Source organism: Triturus cristatus, chromosome 3_1 (genome assembly GCF_964204655.1).
Source record: "Triturus cristatus chromosome 3_1, aTriCri1.1, whole genome shotgun sequence".
NCBI classification, from domain to species: Eukaryota; Metazoa; Chordata; class Amphibia; order Caudata; family Salamandridae; genus Triturus; species Triturus cristatus.
Window position 1 is genome coordinate 458,202,912 of NC_140583.1, and position 21,799 is coordinate 458,224,710.

General features: G+C 45.3%; 1 protein-coding gene and 1 long non-coding RNA gene across 3 annotated transcripts in view; one reads left to right on the forward strand and one right to left on the reverse strand.

The window, feature by feature from the left end:
* Nucleotides 1-21,799, reverse strand: part of FSD2 (fibronectin type III and SPRY domain containing 2) — a 674,971-nt gene that overhangs the window by 279,463 nt on the left and 373,709 nt on the right. The window lies entirely within an intron of this gene.
* LOC146860402 (uncharacterized) overlaps nt 1-21,799 on the forward strand; it is a 32,946-nt gene that overhangs the window by 1,324 nt on the left and 9,823 nt on the right. Inside the window, exon 2 of the long non-coding RNA XR_014978816.1 lies at nt 350-394. This is a non-coding gene — a long non-coding RNA (uncharacterized LOC146860402). The remainder of the gene's footprint in view (nt 1-349; nt 395-21,799) is intronic.

Below are 21,799 nucleotides of genomic sequence, written 5' to 3' on the forward strand. Positions count from 1 at the left end.
GTGACCCTACTACCGGTTCAGGCTCCTAACCTCTCGAACCCACTGATACAGAGGAACTTCGTACCCCTCTTGCAACACAGCCTCTTGGGGTTTGTACGCTGGACCTCGTTAAACTAGCCCCTAGTCCCTCCTGTTGTTTAACATAATTTATTTGCAAACATATGAAAATAGACAGGTTGAGGGTGTGGTGTTTTTCAGCAGAAAGAAATAAGTTACTGGTGCATTAGATGTAATTATCTGACTGTGGGTGAAAAATGTAGAAAGGTTTAGAAAATATACTTATGTATCACTGTTAACCAATTATTGACAGTATGTAACTTTTACCTTTTTGGTTATTTTGTCTTTTTAGGAGGAAAATGGAAACATGTCTCAGAGGAAATAATTATTTGCTTACGTAAGCAGCAAAAAGGAGCCTTGATAACAAAAGCGGTATTATTATGATGTTCAGGAATGACTACCTCTTGAAGCACAGTGTTTTCAAGTTGGAAAGATGAAGCAGTGACTGAACAGTTGTGCAATTCAGCAACACAATCTAGGCTTTGTGATCTGTAATGTATAGATATGGTGTTTGCTGAAACTTTCTAGCCACCTAGCCTGCTAATATATACTTGAAACTGAAAGCTCTTTGGCAGGCTAAGGTGGCTAGAAGACTGGACAAAAAGTGCTACATGAATCAAATCCAGCAGGCAAATAGAGCAAAAAGGGAGGATTCATTGGCGTGTGCTGATGATTGTAAAAACAAAATGTTTAAAATAATGTAGGTGTTTGTTTAAGAGTTGCGTATATAGTTTGTGTTAGATACGGGGTAGCGTGGTGCAGAGCGGGTGGGCCAAACTCCGGAGGAAATGTGTAAAGCATCCGCGCAGCACACGCAGTGGACACACAAGGCACGCTACAGAAAGAAACTCCACACCAGTTTAGGTGAAAAATAACTTGTGTATTATATCAAACACAGTAGGATGCAATCACAGTTGTTAACACCGTGTCAACTGGCACTAGGTAGCCATAAACAGGGGGGATACCCAGATGGTGGTAGCTCTCTCGGATGATCATGCCCAAGATGCTACTCAGTTCCGGAATGGTCTCGAGGCGGTTGCAGGCTGGATGAGCGCTGTTTCGGTACTATGACCAGGGCAAAAACCATTCTGGGAAAGGTCTAGGATCTTATCATTATTCAAAAAGTCCGAAAGGACTTTATTGACATGGGCCTCCGCAACTTTGGCAACCCAGGGCAAAAGAGAAATAGGTCGGAAGTTCTCCGGCTTGATGGGGTCCAGTGACGTTTTTTTTAGGAGGGGGAGCACCTTGGCCTGCTTTCAAGCCAAAGGGACCATTGCCTTGCTGAAAGAGGAATTAATAGTCTGCCATAAAGGTGTGAGAAGTATGGGTAGGCAGTCTCTGAATTGGGCCGGCCTCATAGGGTCATGAGGGGAGCCCGATTTGACTTTGGTGCTCAAGGCAAGAAACTCGTCCTGGGAGATGGAAGGTATAACTTTCAGTGTGGTGTTAGGCTTTGATATTAAAGGGCTCACCAGGTCCCTGGGGCAATTAAGGAAGGATTTATAAATAGCTTCTACTTTTTGAACAAAATAGGTGGCTAGATCCTCGCATTGTTGCTCAGATGTAATAGTTGAGGTGGGCAGATCCTTCCTCCTTTTAAAATCGCTGAGTATTTTAAAAATGCATTTCATGGGGTTTTTACTAGATGCTATCTCATTGGCGAGATAGGCAGCTCGGGTCAAATGTATAGCTTTATGGTAACATTTGATAGCGTCCCGTTACCGCCTTTTCTCTGTGGGGTCATAGTTCTTCCTCCAGGCTCGTTCTAGCTGTTTACATGTAGTCCGCATGACAGCTAGAGAGTCCGTGTACCAAGGGTTGGAGCCGGAGCTACGGCCCTTGGACCATTTAGCAGGAATGAGAGTGTCTAGTGCCTCATGTATCCACTCACAGATTGTTTCATACGCTTGATCCGGGTTAGTATCAAGGATAGGAGGGCAGGAAGCCAAACAGGCAAGGAGATCATCCAACTTAAGTTTGTGCCAACAGCGTTTGAAGGTAGCCCTAGAAACAGCTCTGGACGTTGCCTCCACCGGAGGAAGGGTAATGGATATAAGATGATGATCAGACCAGCACACAGGGCTGGGAGATTTGACCAGAAGAAAGGGGATATTGGAGAAAACTGGGTCAAGTAAAGGTCCAGCTGTGTGGGTAGGTCCCACTACCAGCTGTCTTAATTGACAGGCACGAAAATCCGCAATCAGGGTACTGATTTGCGGATCTGAAGGACGATCAAAATGGATATTTAGATCGCCAATGAGACTAAAATTAGCAGTTCTCAGTGCTAATGAGTGAACAGCCTTCATAATAGCTGGTTTAAATTCTGATGTGGAGCCAGGGGGACGATATACTAGAAGGCCAGAAAAGGAAAAGTGTGCACTAAGTAAGATGGTGAAGCGGGCGCATTCGCACCCTGTGACATCTTCCTTAGCAAAAGTGCAGTGAAGGTGAGATTTAAAAATAACAGCCAGTCCCCCACCTCTGGTCTCTCTGTTAATAGTTTGGATACTGAATCCCATAGGCAGTGCAAGGCCAGGTTCGGCCACTGTGTCCTCATTAAGCCAGGTTTCGGTAACAAAAAACACATCGGGAGATTCATTCTCAATGAGGTCATGGATCTCCTTGTAGTGCTTAACTAGAGAACGCACATTCAAACATAAGAATTTCAGAGGGATCTTGGTAGAGACTGGAGATGATAAGGGTAATGACGGATAAGAATTATAACCACACTTGTAGCAGCAGAAAGGCCCTTCTGTCACTATCCTTGGATACAGACCACAGGGATTTATGCGCTGACCAATAGATAGCAAAAACTCCCTGGTGCTCGCGGCAGCATCCGCTTTTGTGACTGCTGAGAAAAGAAAGCTAGTACGTGAACCAGATTTCTCCCAAGATGGCGTCCCCCCGACTTCCACTAATGAAGCCAGAGTGCCGGTCTGGTTTCACCCCTCACCTTAGCGGCCCAACTTGGCAACAGAGGTAAGGCAATGCGGCGAGATTAAAAACACATCAAAAAAAAAATGCGATAAACACAATGCAATAATGGCATTCGCTTTAAAAACAGTGAGCATGTACACTACCTCCCGGCTCAAGCCTCAGGAGATTACTGTATAACGGCCAGTACCTACTGGTGAAACAATGAAGGTAGCAACTTTGCAATCAGCATTTTAGCATAGGGTGTAAACAGGTACTTAGCAACATTGCAATAAACACTAGGCCTAAACATGAGGCAGCATCACTAGCATAGGTCCTGAAGACGTAATCCGGCAGGAACGTGCAGCCCTATAACTCTAGACTCAGGCATAAATCACATTTGCCGTAGGCCTGGAATGAAATCGTCAGGTTAGGCATAGAAATGCAAAATGCATAAACATATTAGCATTGGTATAAGATGCAACATTAGGCCTACCATCATACTATGCATAAAAATAGGCATAGGTCACCTTGGGCCTGAACACATGAGGCATAACGACAATATCATTTGGCATAAGTCATGGTTCAACTCCCTAGGTGCAAAAACGTAATCTGGCGCATGCTTAGCACATCACAGCCTATTAGACCTCATCAGTCGCATAAAAGCATAACATTAGGCACACATCCTGAGCCTGGGTGTAATCCTATTAGCATGAGGCAGAAATCCTTAGCAGGGCCCCCTCGTAACCCTAATAAGAGCATACATCACATTTGCATGAAAACCGGAACACCCCATTAGGTATAAGAGCATTATATTCCCTGGTTACCTTGCATCAAGAAGTCTCTCCTGTCACTAGGCCTTAGAGAAGTCTGGGAGCAAGGTGCACCCCTGAGTAAGGCAGTCCTGAAGAAAGCTTATTGGTCATGGATAGACACCCAGGACACCCAGGAATTTAGTAGCCCTCACCTAGGTAGTCTGACTGAAGCTTTCTATACACAGGCAGTCAGCTTTGAGCCGTATTTAGATTTTGTACAGAACCCCAGAGACAGATCACTGTACATCCAATTTTGACTAGACACACTGCCAACCCGCGAGCGTATGAGAAAATGGAAGCCACCCCATCAAACCCCGCCAACTTGCCCGAGTTGCAGAGGGTTGGTGGAAAATACGGCGCACATCATGTTTGAATGCCCAGCTTACAAAAAACCAAGAAGTCGATGGTTGGGTCCTGTATGTCGATTGCTGGGAACGCCAAACTATCGGGTTCCACTCAGAATATTACGCTCTGATACCAGTCTAGTGCTAGTCTGTGGTGTGGCAACATTTTTCGGGTGGACTTGGAATATTAGGGCTAAATATTTACACTCACAACAATGAATCCTTCTTTAAATATTTTTTAATGCACTGATGTTTTAGCAAAATTATCTTCTAATTATGAAATGTAATACTTTCTACTTTTAAATGATATATTTTAAACTTGATTTTTAAATGCACATTCCTCAAATTGTTATATTCTGTACCTAGGCGTCAAGAATTTTTGCCCCTCTTTTTGATGTATTGCACCTTATATACCTGTACATCAATGCTTTTATGATATAAATTTTTATCGAAATAAAGCTTTTTGAATGAATGAATGTATAAGAGCATTAGGGGAAAAGCATGATCAGCCTAAATGACATTGTGCATGCAGAACTGCCCTTCTCCTGGGAGGTATAATGCCCCCCAATACGTTGCAGCTGCCTGCGCACTCGCAGGGCAGCTGGGAATCAGGCCCAAACCAGCACTGGTACTACATGTGCCGGGGAAGCCCAACTTGGACTCCCAAAACAACAATTGCCCGTTAGGTGTAGCTGCCCTTCTTGCTGTGCAAACAAATGTGCCCCACGTTGCAACTGCCCACTGCCCAGCAGGGCAGTTGTAGGAAATGCAGTCACCAAGTTACTGGGCAGTCCTGGGGATGTGGGAGCCCCTCCTCTGGGACTCTCAGATTAATAATGCCCAAAAGGTCCCAAAACGTTGCACTTTAAAACAATATTCTGCCCCCATGGCAGCTGCCCGCTACGGTGGCGCAGCTGGTGCAGACTGCGGCCCTGGGCACGAGGGGCCCTCCTCTGGGGCTCGGGAACACAGGGGGAAGGCACCAACAGTGTGCCTCGACCAACCCCCCTAGACCCGCCACAAAGCCCCACTCACCGGCTCTTCCGGTACTCTTCTCCTTCCAGCTACCGGCTGGGCGGCACGTGGGTCTCTCATCTGCTCCCGGGGGCCCTGCAAACGGCAGCGCAGCCCCTGACTTCCGGGAACAGACCTGTGGGGTGGGCTCCCGCTCCGGGTTCCTTCCGGCGCTTCTCTGGCTTCACCCGGGCCCCCTCCTGGGACCCGAGACTTTGATGCGGAGCCCGTGAGGCTCCGGCCGGCTTCACCCAGGCAGGGGGAGGCGAAGATGGCCTCCGCACAGCTCCGACGTGCAGGCCCCGCCCACAACCAGGCTTCCGCGTCGTGTGTGGCGGCGGCAGCTCATTTTGTTCTGGGCCCGGGTTGCGGTGGATTTGCGGTGACAATGAGGGGTAGGCTCCCTCTAAGTAAGAACTCACACGCGGGGTGGGCTCCCTCTACTTCAATATGCATAAAGCGGGGTAGGCACCCGCTAAAGGTGGCAAAACGCGGGGTGGGCTCCCGCTCGGTAAAGCATTCACGCGGGGTGGGCACGCGCTCTTCGTTGAAATGCGGGGCTCTCCCTGACGCACAGGAGCCCCGCTGGGATTATGGCTTCTTCTCCTGGGGGCGCAAGCGCGGGGTAGGCTCCCACTAGTTTCAGGAGCACAGGGGGGAATCCCTCAAGGCACGTCGCAGCCTCAGCGTTGCAGGATCCCCGCTCCTTCTTCACTGGCCGCTTGCATACAGCGCTTTCCCGGCACTAGTTCCCACCAGGAGCTTCAGGGCCACAAGGCAGCGCTCCTCTTCTCTTTGGATAGGGCCATAAAGCGCTTCTCTTCTCCTTACAGCTCAGGCCAGCAAATGATAGCGCTCCTCTTCTCTCAGCACTCCACACGTAGCGCTCACGAGGCGCTAGGGCAGGAGAGCAGGCAGGCAAGGCTGGGCTAGATCAGCAGTAAGTGGGCACTCATCAGTACAGGACAGCAGCTCTTAGAAGCAGTCATCTCCCATAATGTGGCACTCCTCCTGGAACAGCAGTCTACACTCCAGCAGCGGGCTCTCCCTAGCCCTGTGGACAGCAGAGGGGTACAGTTGGGCACAGGGGCCAGCACACAGGCCCATGCGGCGGTACCTCCAGGCAGAGTGCCCCCTCTCATTCAGGTCCATGCTCAGTCTGAGCACATGGCATCCCAGCTCCGCTAGATATCCACCCCTCCTCCCACATACCAGCAAGGGCTAGAAACTTCCAGAAGGCTCCTGGCAGTTTCAGTCCCAACTGTCACTGTGGGGGAGGTGTAGGGCACTCTGTCACTTCAAACACTAGACCGTCAACCCACCTCAGGCAGGCGTCACCAACCGACAGAAATGGCATCCATTTTAAAAGTAACATTTCTACCATGGTGAAAATAAATGTACGCCCACCATTGCACAGCATTTAACATTGCAAGGTCAGACACACCAAACATGACATGTTTATTTTATTTCACTCAGGAGTTATCCAAAAGGGTAAAGCAAAAAAATTCAGGGAAAAAGGGTCAACTCCAACAGTTTGTTAATATAATTGTTGTAGTTCTGTATTGTTGTTAAATTGTTACTTTTGATTTTTATGCTTAAACTTATTATGAATTTAATTATAGTATTGAAATGTTCACCGAAACTGTCACTTGCATCTTCAGGGACTGTAAATATGCTGCTGCATGTATATGTATCCCTATGGTAGTATGCACATCTTTTATTCTAGAGACACTTGGTAATGGAGAAAGTCATTATTTTGTTATGCATCTATGGTGATTTGTCATGCAACAGTGAGGTATTAGTAGAGAGATCAGTCCTTGTCCAAGCTATATTATAGGTACCTCTGAATGAAGGGAGAGCAGTGTATCTTCATACTCTATTACACACTCCTATTATCTACTGTGCACACAGTATTACGTATGACTGTCACCATTTGTAGATATCTGAAAGAGAGGTGAGTATGTCCCTACAATCAAGTATGGACACTAGTTGTGCAAGACATTCATCACTATGAAGAGAGGTATGCTCAGACAGAACTGTCTCTACCCACAGTCTACTTTGCATGCATGTTACTCTAGGGAGATGTCGCAGCTGACAAGTCAGTGTGTTTCCATACTATAGTCTGTATATAGTTGTTATACAAGAGAGACTTCTAAGCACAGAGGTAATTTCATCTCTACAATTTACTTGTATATGTCATCCTGTGGAGAGATGTGAACAGAGAGGTAAGCTCCTTTTCAAAATCTAATTTGCACACCCACAATTCACGAGACAGGTCACAGGAGGGGCCAGTCTCTCCCCACATTGTAGTATACAGGGCAGTTCCTCTCCACAGCCTACTATGTATACCTGTCAGCATGGGTAGAGGTATGAGCAGAGAGATCCATTTTTCTGAAAGCCGGGGGGCATGGTCTCACCGAGCAGCAAGATGGCCGCTCGCTAAGAGGGCTCTGCCAGCCAATAAAAGATCGCTTATTAATCCTGGCTAAAGGATTAACTCCAACCTGAGGCAATAGGAACAAGGTAAAAGCCTGCGCCATCCGTGCTGAGCGGGACACTGGGGGAGGCGCTGGGACCACTGAGTGGCCTCCGGCCTGTTCATTGGGGGAGCGGCTGTGCCGAGAGATCTGGTGTGCTCCGGCTCAGCCTGGAATGGCAGAGGCCTCCCGGCTATGGCGTCTAGGAGATTGGAGAAGGCTGAGGACACAAGGTGCTAGCTACTGTGATCCGAAGAGTACCTGAAGCGTAATCAGCGCTCCTGCTAGGCCCCGAGTTGAGAGCAGCGACTGGTGTGCGGGGAGGTCTGGGCGGACCGGGCCGCTATGGTGAGCTCGGGGTGGTAGGGGACCTCCAGTTGCTGTCGCGGCCTTGCAGACCGGCCCTCATTGCTGACCGTCTTGGGCCAGAGCGCCCTGTCTGAAGGAGACAGAGGGTCTTGGTGGCTGGGGTCATGCTCTGGTGGCTGAGGACCTGAAAGAGATCAATGGATCCCACGGGGCCCCGTGGAAGGAAGCTGCACCCGGGAAGGCCTGACCGCATTGAGAGCCAAGTGGTGCCAGGCAACATATCCCAGGCGGCTGGATAAAAAATTGGTAAGCTTTGCTCCGGAGTGCCCTGTTTGTAGAGCCAGCCGGAGAGAAGGCTGTTCAGGGTGTGCGGTGGGGCACCCCAAAGACGGCACCTGACAGGCGTTCCGGGACCCGGTGGACTGCGCTTGGGTCACCTGGGGACTTCTGGCCCGCGGGCGGGCTGCAGCTACATTGGAGGTGTAGAATCAGGCACCGGAGGCGGACGGTGGGAGGAAAACATTTTAGCATTGACCCCTGGCCCTGGGGAGGAATAAATTTAGACATCCAACCAGCCTCTGTTGCCGACACAGGACACCGGTGAGCACCAAGCTGGAGCCGGCAGATACGGGGCATGTGTGACTGCGGCCTACTCTGTACCGTGCTGTCCAGGCCCTGCGGTGGACAGTAGTTACCTGTTCGCCCGTGATCAGACGTCAAACACTCCTGAAACGCAAGCGGAAAGGCAATAAACTTCTTGAACACCGCAGGGTTGAAATATTCACACACAAGAGATGCTGGCAATACCCCCCTAACAAAAAAAGACACAAGCTACCCCTATGTATTGGTGCACGGAGAAGAGCCAAGGAATATCTCACACAGTTCTCTGGTGCCCGCCTGTCTGGTGCCTGGTTGCTGAGCATACAGAGGCCCGGAGTCAGATGGCTCCACAGGGCATAACAGGTGTGCTCGCACACGGGCACCGCAGTGGGGAAGACAAATAAACAAAACCAAGGAAGGAGGCTCTGCAACACATACCGATACAATATGGGGAAGAGTCAGGAATCAGATTAATGCCATTTCCCTTATTCAGAATAAGTTGAGGAAGAGTCAGAAACAAAGTGGTAGGGCTATAGTGAAACCTCCAATGATTAATCATTGGAAGAACCTGCAGAGCTAAGTTAGATTTAACATTATAAGATGGCCACTGCCTTTTCCAAGTCTCTGCGGCACCTTGCATCCTGAGCACTCTCGAGAGAATTTACGAGTCATAGCGCGAGCACGGGCGCTTCTCTGCACACTTCAATTTTAAATTCCTGACTAGAGAGTGTTTGTTGGCTGTTCTCCCTCAGTTACTTCTGAGTGTGAGGCTGAAAAATGTTGAACTTCCAAGATATTCTCTAGTTTGAGTCCCTAGTGATCCCGCTCTCCATTTAGAGAGCGATGTCTCTCTTTTTGAGCAGCGGTTATCCACCAGCGCTCCCTCAGGTGATTGGGAGCAGAGACTTCTTCAAGAGTATTATATCTGCTCAGATACATCTTGGAAAAGCCTTCAGGATTTAATGAAAGAACAGAAGACTTTCCTTGCACAAAATCCACACAGAAGAGATGATAAAACTCCGAAAGACACTGTTAGGATTGTTAACATAGTGATTGATAAGGAATTAAGGAATTTCTAGAGTAGCTTGGATTTATCTGTTTTATCCCACTTATGTGCATTAGATATTCTTCTCCTCAAGGGATCGGTACGGGTTCCGTAAAGAAGATTTACCCAAGTGAGGATCCAGGCAGGAAAGAGAGGGAGGGCCACCAGCAGTCTGGAGTTGTCTCTTCTCAATCTCATTCCCCTTTCCCCCTTGCTGGTGCACCTGGCCAGGAACAATCAGCGAGTTTCAGTAGTAGGAGGGAAATTAGCACCATTCTGCTTCTGTAGAGATTCAGGTACTCTGACAAGAAGCAGGACGCTAAGCAGACTAAGCTCCCATTAGAAACAAGAGACTGACGCGGCTCAGAGATACGGGGGCTGAGTCTGACTCAGAGTTTGACCCCGGGGACATAACTGAAAAACAAGACGACGACCTCCGAACTATAATGCTTGATGTCAAATCTAGTCTCAAAGTGATTGACTCTAAGCTAGATATACTCACTACCAGACTGGACCAGGTAAAACAACAAGTGGACACCCATGAGACTCCATTGGACCAACTCGAAAAACAAACCTCTGAAGCGCACAAATACCAAGCAGAGTCCAAAGAACATTGGCTACAAATGGAAAAAATCCTCGATGTAAAAGCCGAAAATTAAGATCTCGAGGCCTGTTCATGTGGGAACAACCTTTGCATTACGGGAATACCAGAAACCACATATATCCCCAAAATGGAGGCCTATGTTGAAGGCCTGCTGCACATGCATGCCTTTTGGCCCTGACCTCTCTGCTGCCTTCGTGTTTGAGCGGACTGACTAATCTCTCAGACCCAGGTCCCCCGTGGCAGCAACACCCAGACCAATTCTAGCCCGCCTGCTCAACTAAAGAGACCGCAACACGATCCTCAGGCTCTCCAGAGAACGAGGAAGCATAAATCACCTGGGCAACAACATATCCTTCTTCCCGATTTCTCCCCCACTGTTCAGGTGGCCCGCCGAGACTTCATGCCAGTAAAATGTATTCTACAACAGGTGGATGTACCATATGCCCTACTATACCTAGCCAAGCTCATGATAACATATGACGGACACACTAATTTCTTCACTGACGTCAAATCGCCCCTCAAGTTTGCAAAACATATCGGAGGCAAGAAGCGTTCCTTGGAGCCCTCACAGCGCTCTCCTCAGGGTGCTGGATGCAGCAACATAGAATGATACGACAGCGCGCAAAAACTGTACAGCGTGAGATAAACAAGACATCGATGCACAGAAGCATGGCAAAATGAACGGAAGGCGTATTGTACATGTTCATGATATGTTGGCCACGTAGTTCTCTATAGTAGAAACCAAGTTTTTTCTTGTTCCTTAGTCTATCTACTGACTACTCGGCCATCCCGCCTTTAGGCAGGGCAGTTCACAGGTCACTCCAGGTCCCCAGGGAGCCCTCCCTATTTTGTTCTTACTTTAAGTTTGTAGCATTGTTATGCTCAAGGGAGGGTTATTTTCCACAACCTGTTTGGGGGATTGGTGTGGGTGGGGAGTGGGAGGGAGTAGACAGGATACTGTTTAGCTGGGGGCAGCAGTGGGTATGGTGTAATTCAACATGCACTTGGAAGCAACCACGCTGCTATTCACCAACTGACTGGGCAGGAATTATGTTCACAACTGAACCTTATCAACACAACTACACTATGAGACAATGAGCAAGTATGCCGACCAGACCAAACTACGCACACACACACACTACACACTACTTATTTAGGCTCTGAATGACCACCTATAGTTTCATAACCTGGAACATCTGTGGCCCAAATGATTACAGAAAAATGTGACTCATACAGACATGCTTAGCTCTCCATAACATCGATATATCTTTCTTACCAGAAACGCACCTCAACATCACAGATACCAATCTTCGGCATTAACGTTGGGGGGATACTTATCAGTCGACCTATTCAGTTTTTGCCAGAGGAGTGGCCATATTAATCCGCAGAGGCCTTGGGTGGAATATACATCACAAACTGGTAGACCCAGACGGTAGATAGGTGGTACTAGGGGGCACACTAGGAAGGCAGTTCTCCTGGGTCGGTGAATCCACACTTTGTGTGTTAAGATGGCTGAGTACTACGAGGAGGACTATTACTATTATGAGGAGGAACCCTCTGGATCTATAGAGCAAGACCGGCATTCCATAAATTTGGCGCTGGTACGGGCAATTGCACCCCTTAAATGTCATCTCTGCACCTATGCCAAGCAACAAGGCTGGCTCCCCTCTACAGGACTTCGCTAGATTGGCCAAATCCATGGCAGATCAGGAACGACCTACCCCTAGCAGGGAGGCCACAATCACTGAGATCTCTCAGAATGACGATGACCAGGACACGTCCTCGGACCCTTCCACTGACCAAGGGGAGATTCCTCGACCTTCAAAAAAGGCAAGGAAGGAGAAACACTGTGAACCGACTCCGTCCCCTAGAGTCCTCAATTTTGAGCCTGCTGACATCATCCACTCTAATTAAACTGCTTGGTTCCCACCCCAAGAGGTGGCGGATTATGTCCAGTTGCATTTAGGCCAGGTGTGCGATAAAGAGGTACGGGCAAGACTTCGGTCGGAATGCCATAGGCCTGACCTGTCGGATAAGGTAGCAGAAACCCCCGCGGTGGACCCCTCGATGCTAACTTACCTAAAGAAGTACTCGAAGGACCCCAAAAAGGGCCTTTACAGGTCTTGGAGGTCCTGTCAGGACAAATTATTAGATATAACCGACCCCCTGACCAAAATTCTTGAGCTTGGCTTTAGAGCCCAAAAATTCAGCTCTCGCCATTGATCCTGACAAGTTGATTGGCTAGGCTCAGAGGGCAGTGTGCCAGCTTGGCAATGCCAACTGTGCACTTTTGTCGGAATGCCGCCGTTCTATTCTCCTGGAACTGGACCCCAAACCGGCCGAACTGTCCACATCTGAAGCGGGCCCACTAGCCCAAGGTCTGTTATTTGGACAACCCTTCTTGAAAGAATTAACCAAATTTGTGTCCACCTTCAGTGGGCTAGATAAGGCCCAAGGATCGCTCAAACTGGCTTTTCACCCGGTGTTTGGCAGGGCCCGGAAGCTTTCGGGGGTGTTCGTTCAGACGGGGTTACAGCCAAGGCACCCCGCGTGGCCAGCAAAGAGGAAGTTATCAAGACAACAATTCCAATACCTCCTCTTTCTACCCCACTCGACGATCATGGAACAGGTTCCGCAAAGGCAGATTTGGTGGCAATTCCAGTGGTCAACAAGATTCCGGAAACTCAGGTGAGCCTGATTCCCTGTTCCGAAGTGATATTGGGGGGAAGAGTAATGTGTTTTCTCAATAAATGGTGCAAGATCTCTCAGGATGCTTGGGTGTTAGAAACGGTGCAGGGGTACAAAATAGAATTCTACGATTCCCCGTCTTAGGACATACGCCCCTCTCCGATGTGTTTTTCCCAACGAGATCAGAGCTTTATCTCAGCAGAAATCAAGTCCCTCCTGCGGAAAGGTGCCATAGTGATCCCCACTCTCCACCCTCGAGGTTTCCTCAGCAATGCCTTGTGGAAACGAAAGGGGGTGGATCCAGACTTGTTTTAAACTTAAAAGATTTCAATTCCTGGATCGTGTACAGACACTTCAAGATGGAAGGCATCCATCTTCTGCGCGATCTCCTCCGCGAAGGGGACTTGATCGTCCAGCTGGACCTGAAGGAAGCGTATTTGTCCATTCCCATTTTCACTCCTCATCATCGGTTCCTGCAGTTTCTGTGGAAAGGGATTTGTTACGGGTTCAAAGTTCTCCCGTTCGGTCTATTGTCAGTACCATAGTGCTTCACGAAGCTTCTTCGACCGGTGGTAGAATCTCTACGAGCCCGGGATGGGGGTTTGCCTCATTGTCTATCTAGATGGCATCATTCTCATGGCGACCTCTCCCCAACTAGTAACCTTACATCTCAATTGCGAGATGAATCTCTTGCAAAATCTGGGGTTCATTGTGAATCCACAGAAGTCGATACTGATCCCAATTCAATCGATCGAGTTCCTGGGCTTCTTAGTCAATTCCCTGACTTGTCAACTCTTACTTCCGATGCAAAAGATCAGAGCTATCAAACGGGAGTTGAGGTCTACACTCCACAGGCAGACGATATCCCTGAGATCCTTAGCCCGAGTATTGGGCTTGCTGGCTTCCTCAATTCAAGCTATCTTCCCAGGCCCTCTTCACTACGGAACCCTTCAATAGCTTAAGATCCGTCATCTTCAAAAAGGCTTCGGTTACTCATAACAAATTTCCCTCTCAGAGGAGGTGAGGCTAGAGATGATCTATTTGGTTCAGCCCTGGATGTGGTAATCAAATTCGATGCCAGCCGGTGGGGTTTCGAGAGCTCGATGTGGCCAGTTGTCCACGGGTGGTCGTTGGTCACCGGAAGAGCTATGTTTACATATCAACTGCCTGGAACCATTAGCTGCTTCTTTTACGATCCGATGCTTGTCTCCCCAGAAGACAGATGATTGTATCCTTCTTCGGATGGACAACATATCAGCGGTACGTTACGTCAACAAACTGGGAGGTACAAAGTCCCGAATGTTGGCAGAGATCACCATGGACTTCTGGCACTTCTGTCTTCAGAATAGAATATCAGTAGTGGCGGAGTATCTGCCGGGCTACATCTGCAGGATTTCAGCGACTGGATGCTGCTTCCCCAGGTTTTTCAGAACCTGATCTGTCTTTGGCGGAACTCATCCTGATCACTCCGTTATGGAGAGTGCAAGCGTGGTTCCCGGTTCTTCTGGGAATGGTTTGTGCAGGCCCCATTCTTCTTCCTCGGTTAGGGAACTTGTTGCTGGACCCTCTACAGAATCCTCATCCTTTGGTGCTATCGGGTCAACTCCCTCTTGTAGCAAGGCGGGTTTCAGGGACAGATGGAAGGTCCTAGGCCTTTCAGGAGAGGCTCACAGATTTATCAATGAAGCCTGGTCGGCCAACACCCATAAAAGATTTGCTTCCTTGCTCCTTTCCTAGACATGATGTTTGGTGATCAGATGGTCTCTTCTCCTGTTTTGTGAATGGTTGGAACTACCAAGTATATTACCAATTTGGCCCTGAGGAAGGTTTGGTCCATTTCTTTGCTTTCAACCGAAACGCGTGTCAGCAATGACGTGACAGGAATACTTTATCTATCTTTGAAATAATTGGGACAACAAAGTCTATGTGCAATCAACGGACTATGTGCAATTTCTGATTAAAAGTTATCACCCATTGACAAATTATGTTAGAACAAGACACAAGTAATGTTACATTGACATACCTATCTAGCACTAGTAGGTCGATTGCTAGGTTGTATTTTCCTGTCTACGTTTCTTAGCTTGATTTGTATGATATTGGAATGTGATGTGAATTATTGCACAAGCGGGTAAGATTTGCATTGGTATGACTGGATTTGTATGAATGATATGAGGGGTGGAGAAAAGCGACCTATACATATGCAGGGTTGTTATTCAATGTATGTATATAACTGTGTTTGTTTTTATCTATATTAAATATATATGTATGTTGTATATTTATATATATAATACATTTTGTATACTTATCAATACATATCAATCTAATGAAAACAATAAATGCTTTAATATACAAATAAGGAACAATACTTTTCTCATCTAATTCAAACCTGCTCCATTTTGAAATTACATTTTCTATTTATTGCGAGATATTTCCGCTTCTTTATATTCTGGGCAGGTGATATATTTCCTTTTTAGGGTTACTTTGGATTATTGCTTTCCCGGATCCACTGCCCATATCCGTTTTCGTGGATACCTCTTCTTTTTTGCTCTATAGGTTGGGGTTGCCGGGTTGTACTTATGCATTTATGGGTTTCTTTTGGATTATAACCCCAACCTATAGGCCAGACCAACTTGGAACTAGCTAATAGGTGCATTATAATTAAGGCTCTCTGTTTTCGGTTTTTACGGATGTTTACAGATAAATACAGACTGAAAACAATGTGTTTACTGTCTGCATTTATTTTTAAAAGTGGATAAATACAGAAAATTGTGCTGCTTTTAAGTGACTCTCCATGGTGTCCTTCATGAATTATAACCCAACAGCTGAGCAGATGGACAGCATGGGAAATTAAAAAACAGGATGACATTTCTATAAATATCGACATGTGTCAATATACATTTGTGGCATAATGCTAGTATTTACCAGTGGATGTATTGTTATGTAATATTTGGCAGCTTAATTAGCTAAAACACGACAGGCATCAAAGTATGAGTGCACATCTATCAGTTAAATAAATATTTTACAACTTCATTGATACGCAAAACACAAAATAAATATGGATAAATAGAGATAAAATGGGCAAAAAATAAATATGAATAAATACAGACAGAAATGTTAAAACAATAAATGCCATAAAACCGGGAGCCCTAATTATAATCATAGTGTCACTCTACAGATGTAAACAGAGATAGACTGTGAACTGTACAATTCTCTCTCCTCGCTGGATGCATGAATAGCAGGGTTTATATGTAACTGATAATGTGTCCCTTGTCCCCCCCCTGTTGTTTGAATTGCGAATTGCAGAGTATTGCCACAAATATGTATCATACTTCAACAATTTTGTAATCACTGAAATGGCAATAAAGAACTAAAAAAATTCTGAACGCCTATTACAGCCACCTCTCACCCTGGTAACATGTATTAGCGGACAAGTCACTCTCTTCCCAGACACAACTGCGTACCCCTGTTTATCTAGGGAGAGGTGTCAATAGAGAGGCCACTGCTTGCCCACACTGTTCTGCTCTTTCATGTTGTCCTGTAGATAGGTGTTAGTGTAGAGGACCCTGTTTCTCTACACACTACGGTACATGTCTGTCATGCTAGGGAGACAGACAGGAGTGGACAGGGAAATCCATTCCCTCACGCTAATATATATGGCTATTTGACTGGGCGGAGAGGTCAGTGGGGTGGTTAGTACTATGCACACTTACTATGGAAAAGTGAGGTCTTACATGTGTGGTGAGTACCTTTCCCACCCTTCTATGCATACTATTGAGTCTGGGGAGAGATGTGATTGGAGCCGAGGTGTCTCTTTACACCCTCCTCCACTCACTGGCTAACTTCATACAAGGTATAAGTGGAGAGGCCAGTCTTTCCCCATAGTCTAGGAGTGGGGATTGTAAGAGATAAATATATCACTGAAGGAAAATGTAAACATGTAAATTCTTCCTCACAAAATTCTAGTGAAATTGTATAAAGAGTAGCGAAAATCTGATGCATATTAATTATGCATTTAACTACAGGATATGTTTAATGAAAATAAAAACTCCATTGTGAAAGTACGCTCTCGCAAGGCGCTTACATGTGTAAAGGAGCAAACACTGCCCCCTCGCAGTGGACACAGAAGACTGTACGCCTGGCTTTTTTGAGAGGCCCTTTAGAGTTATAACCACACTATGTATGAGAGAGCATCATGACAAGAGTCAATGAGAGGAAAACATTTTTAAAGTACAACCAACATACATAATGAAAATATAGGCTAGCTCTGAAAAGAGTTTTTTAAATAACACTTTTTGACAACTGTATTTGTTTGTGTTTTTTTATTTTTACATTTTTTGTATTTTTTATTTTAAAAGGGTACAACAAAAACAAGAAAATGGGGGTAAACATAAAACAACACCTCCTTAAAAACAATGAAAAGAAAAAAAAGATTTAAAAAAATCTGTTGCATAGGTGGGTATTTACAATCCTGGACAAGCCTGTCCTGTGCAGCCTTGCTTGTCTTGTAATTTACTTGCCACTGCTAAATACGTTGTTATTAGTCTGATTTCTATAGACTCAAGTTTTTGTTCTTTCTTTGTGGAATATGATTTCTTATCCTTGATTTTGCTCTCAGTAGACCAGATTGAATAACTTTTTTAGGATATTTTCTCATTTGAAAGTGTTTGCTTGTTTCAAAGCTATGTTTCTCATATTCATCTTCTTGCGAACAGTCTCTTTGAATTTGCAGGAATTCTTCATATAGAATCCTCCATTTGAAGGTAGTTTGATGAAAGCTGTCCATGTTTAGGACTGACTTTTTGGCAGAAAATTTTCTTTGAAGTCTCCTCATGTGTATATATATTTCTGTATCTAAGAATGTTAATCGTGATTCAATTATTTCACATGTAAATTTTAAATTGGCTGTATTGTTCTTTAGTATGATGAAATATTTCTCAAATTTTTTTTCTGTACCATCCCAGATGAGGAAAAGATCAAATATAAATCTCAGCCACATGATAGTTTTTTCCACAAATTCATCATTTTCTAAAGACCATTCCACTTGTTATTCCCACCAGCCCATTGTTGAATTTGCATAGCCTGGAGAGAAAATTCCCTTTGTTTGTTTATATATCTGTTTATTAAAAGGAGTATGTTATTATGTAAGCATATTTCAATCATCTTCATTAGCCTTTGATTATGTTTAAAATACAATGTATGCTTCTTTTTTTTCAAGACAAAACTCACAGGCCTGGAGTCTTATTTGATGTTCTGTGCTTGTAGATAATGAACTGGCATCCATTGTCACTAATTTAGACGTTGATTGCCATGGTGTCTTTTGTAAATGTTGTGATAGGTCTCCTGTATCTTTCAAATGGGAACTTAGGGGCTCATTACGATGGCGGCCCGGCGGTGGCCATCTTTCCGCCATCACATTGAGATTCAGCCCACTGTCATATTAGGATGGCGGTGGGTATGGCGGTGGACACAAAGTCCGTCTGCCGCTTTTACGCTAGTGGCAATCGCGCCGATTGCCAGGCGGACAGAGCAGGGCCACTAATATGGTGGCAGTGCCAAGCAGGCACCGTCCGCCATATTAGGATGTGTGTGGCCAGTTGCCTTTCCATGGCTGGGATTGGGTTTGCGGGCCCGTTGCGGGCCCCTTTGTGGGGGGGAATCACTGCACTGGGGGGTACCCATGGTACCCCCTACATTTCCATTCACAAGGTGGCAGGCACCGAGTGGTGCCTACCACGCTGTGCATGGAAATGCACAGCATGCATTTTTCAACACCGCGGCGGTGCTGCAGCCAGCAGCACCGTCCGCAATGTTAAAATGCTGAATGCGGCTGCCATGGTGGCGGCCACATCCTGATTTGTAGTGCTAGGATGAGTCTGCCCGCCATCCTAATGACCCCCTCGGATCTTTCACTAATGGAAATAGGAAGTGTCAATGTAATTTGAAATTGGCTCCAATAAAAATCCATTTGCAGGGACTATAGGTCTTCCCAGTGGGTTTTTCTGATCTTTATTGTTATTGTCAGATATTTTTGTTCATCCATATCAATAGGATCCTGGTTCACCTATTCTCCTAATTTCAGTTGTAAATCATGTCTTAAATGTTGAGCTGGATTATTTCTCCATTTGATATAACAAGATTTACCTGACAATTGGCTTCTTTTACATAGTTAGTTTTGTTCTGAATTATATTTCCTCCTTTATCTGTGGGCTTGATCTCAACAGTTTCCTCTTCCTGTAAAGCCCTTAATGTTCTTGTTTTGTTAAATTATGTCTCAAATGTATTTTCTGTACTTCATAAAAATCATGGACCACTGCTTCATGGAATATATCTATTTTTCTTCCTGATGGGAGATTTGGGTAAAACAAAGAATTTACTTTATTGCCACTAAGATGGCAATGAAGTTATATCCTCATCTAATGATATTACTTCTTCTGTATCATTGCTTTCATCCAGAGTCATTAGGGTGACTAGTATCTTCATCTAATGATATTACTTCTTCTGTATCATTGTTTTCATCCAGAGTCATTAGGGTGACTAGAAGCGGTCTATCTCCTACATTGTTACATTCTTCTCTTTGTTTGTCCATTTTGATTTTTCCTTCTTTCTCCAAGAAGATTTTTGCCAATTTTATTTTACGTATATATTTATATACATCAATTCTAGTTTGTGTGATATCCATGTGTGAAGTCAGGTAGAAATTCAAACCTTTTTTGAGTAGGGTAGTTTCTGATTCTGTTAATATTCTATTTGATAAGTTTATTACATTTAGTTACTGAGTTTCATTGTCTATTGATTGTTTAATCGTTTTGTATTTCCCCGAGTTTGAACTCCTCGTCTCTCTGATCTAAAAAACACACTAACTAGAATGCATCATGGAAGAAGAAAAAGTACTCATATATTTGTGCAAATTAATAATCAAAACTAATTGTATGCTGAAAAAGAAAAGATCACTCTATTGAAACATTCCCTCTGTTTTCCTTTTTTCGACAAACAAAATAAGGACACATTTAAATTTTCACTACAAGTTGAGCGCTTACATAAATTTATGATTAAGAGCACATGGAGCACTTTAAATAATTTTAATGAACTATAAACTGTGAACCGCAATTCCTAGAACAGGGAATGGAAAAACTCAGAAATGAGCGAATCAAAGTAAAAAGATATAAACATTGAGAAAGGACTAAACAAACAGTCCCTGAACAAGGTTCGGATGGACTGAAACACGTTGGGATATTTGCCAGATTTTAACCTTTGTTAAATAAATCGAATAATACCCTACTCGGGAATGTAATTCATTAATGTTACGGAAGGTAACATTTCTTGGGAGACTGATACGGTTTTTGTTGGCATTAGGACTTTGTGCACTTTTATAGTGTTAACCAGTGCTAAAGTGCTTGTTTACTTTCCTTCAAACATGACAAAATTGGTTTACTCCTATTTGGCACCTTTAATTAAATGCTAATTGTGGGCAGTAGCACTCATTGTGTCACCCACTGAAGTAGTACTGTAAAACATGCCTCAGGCCTGCCACTGCTGCCCGCATGTGCAGTTTTAAACTGACATTTGGACCTAATGAAATAAACCTTTTTCTGGGCTTAAACCTTCCTTTTTAATACTTAACAGTCACCAGTAAGGTAGTCCCCAGAGGCTCGTAGGGCAGTGTTCATCGTATTTGAAGAGTAGGTCATGTGAGTTTAAGTTTTACATGTCCTGACAGTGAGAAACTCCTAAGGTAATTTTCACTGTTGCAAGGCCTATTTTTCCCATTGACTAACATTGGGTTACTTTATTGCATTGAATAGGTCCTAACTTCAGATTTGGAGCAGATACAGATGTGCAGCTTACACTTAAATTAATTTTAATTTAAACCCGACTTTAATGGTGAAGTCGGATTTTGAGTTACAGTTTTGAAAATGCCACTTTTAGAAAGTTGCCATTTTCTTGTCCCAACCAACTGTTCCTTTCTGCCAGTGTCCTGGTCACATGACTGTGAATGGGTCTGCTGTTGGCGTTTGTCTATTGCTTCCAGACAGTGAGACAAAATGAGCCTAGGTATGGATAGGATAAGCCATCCTGACAGGATGGCTAGGGAGGGGCTGTACCCAGCCCCTCTTACACTTTAAAGAGTTTGCCTACAGCACACACAAAGGAACATGACACCAGGCTTGTCACCCTCGACAGTTTGGATCTTGGACCAGGAGGAAAAGAACTGACCAGAACCAATTTTGGGGTAGGTCAGGAAATTCACCCACATAAATTCACATGCCGCAGCATTCTCCATTCGGCCTGGGGTGATGGCGTTTAAATCAGTCATCATTTTGTTGCTGACCACACTCACCTGACTGACATAAGAACCACTCTTTGGGGCTCACTTACAAGCCTTGTGCGTCGCTGCAACGTCACTTTTTTATGTGATGTTATGGTGGCGCACAGGGTTAAACTATTTCTACAAGGCCACGTAAAGCCACCCTGCTTGGCTGTTCACCGCCTTATAGCTATGGAGTGCAGCAATGCAGCGCAAGTCACTGCGTTGCCTGGCACTATAATGGGTGTCGTGCCATGGACGTTACGGTGGGTGTTCACATTCCCAGATTTACAGCACTTTGTAAACCTGGGAATGCGTCAAAAGCCTACGCCTCCCCGCGAAGGCGTAGGGGAGGCACAACGGGTAGAAATATAATTATTTCTCCTCGTTTTTGCCTCTTTCTCTATATGCTGCATTCAACAGTTCACATAGAAAGAGGAAATTGCCTCCATTGATTGTTTTTGTGCAGGAAGGTGTCCCTTCCTGTACAAAAACAATAATCCCTACAACGCAGACACCCTTGCACCATGTTGCAAGGGTGCCTGCTTTGGCGCATGGCAGCCAATTGAGCACCATACCAAGGAAAGAGGGCAGGAATGCACCATATCTGATAGATACAGCATAT